Source organism: Cnephaeus nilssonii (genome assembly GCF_951640355.1).
Source record: "Cnephaeus nilssonii genome assembly, chromosome: 6".
Classification (NCBI taxonomy): Eukaryota; Metazoa; Chordata; class Mammalia; order Chiroptera; family Vespertilionidae; genus Cnephaeus; species Cnephaeus nilssonii.
Genome location: NC_137077.1, coordinates 20,910,136 through 20,911,605, shown reverse-complemented (window position 1 = coordinate 20,911,605; position 1,470 = coordinate 20,910,136).

Genomic DNA, 1,470 nt, shown 5'->3' with positions numbered 1-1,470 from the left:
GGGTCCCAGATTGGAGAAGTGCAGGCTGGGCTGAGGGACATACACACCCTATGCCCCACTCCCCCCATGCATGAATTTCGTGCACCGGGCCTCTAGCAGTTAATAAAACATAAACACACAAAGGGAAAAGAACATGCTGGGCAGAGAGAACAGTATGTGCATAGACAAAGGCAGGAAAGAGCAGGGTGAATTTGGGGAAGTACTAGTGGTCTGTGTGACCAGGTGCACAGGAGAGGTGGCAGAGAGTGGCCAGGGAGGGAGGCAAGGTCTGACCCCCATGGGTTAAGTGCCACCCACAAGGCATCAGAACTTGACTCTGGCAGTGATGGGAAGGAAGGGAAAGTTCTAAGAGTAGAGTGGCATAGCCAGAATTGCACTTTAGAAAGGCCACTCAGACCCAGAGTCAGGCTGGAATGCAGTAAGACACCAGAGGCAAGGAGACCAGGCTTACCAGTATATTGACAGGCTTATATTGAAGCAACACAGCAACAGCAGTAGAGGAAAGAGAAAGGAAAAGACATGTAGAGAGATTTTAAGGGGTAAAAATGACAGATGTCCTCACCATTTGGACATGAGGTAAAGGGAGAGGGAGAAGCCTAGACTGACACCCAGGTTTCTGGCTTAGGTAACTGGGCGAAAGGCGATAGGGAGAGGTAAGCAACGATAGAGCAGAATTTGGGTTAGGGTTGAGTCTGAGGCACAAGATGCCTGAGTAGACATATCAATAGGTAATTGTAAATAAGGGCCAGGAAAGAGGTCTGGGTGGGAGAAATATATGTGGAAGCATCCATATACAGCTGGCAGTTGGATCCATGGGTAAGGATGGGGCACCCACCAGAAGACTGGGCACTGGGTGGGGCATGGGATGGGCCAGTGAGCTCCACCTCCATCCCACCTGTTAAGAATTCCAGAGAACATTACTGATCCTCGAAACCCCTCGTCCCACAGAAAGGAACTAAGACTTGGACCCCTGGTGTTTCCTGGGGCAGGGACAGCACAGGAAGGATGCTCCATTACAGGTCCCTCTTCGGAAACAAGTCCATCTCATTACTGCTCCTTACCACCTAGGGGACATGTCTCAGAGCCCATCCTCTCTTGCCACAAATGGCAGGGCTGCCTGCCCTTACCTCCTGGACTCCTGGGCTAGGAGCCCATGTGCTCCAGATGGAATGTTCCAAGAGCTGGGGAGGGACTGACAGTGACCCCACCATGTCCAGGCATCTGCAGCATCCCCTGAATTACTTATATTTTTCCAGGGAGTGCTGAGGGAAGAAGGCGTTGGGAGCCATCTGACCTTGCCTTACTTCCTGTGGCCTGGCAACCTGGTGATGGCACTCAAGACAACCAGTCCTGCCCACCTCACCTCAGCCCTGCTCATACACCCCAACGGGCCCTGAGACCCATGGGCCCGCCTCCTACACAGTGCCCACATGGGATCAGACAGGCAGGAGGCAGCTCACGGCGCTTTTT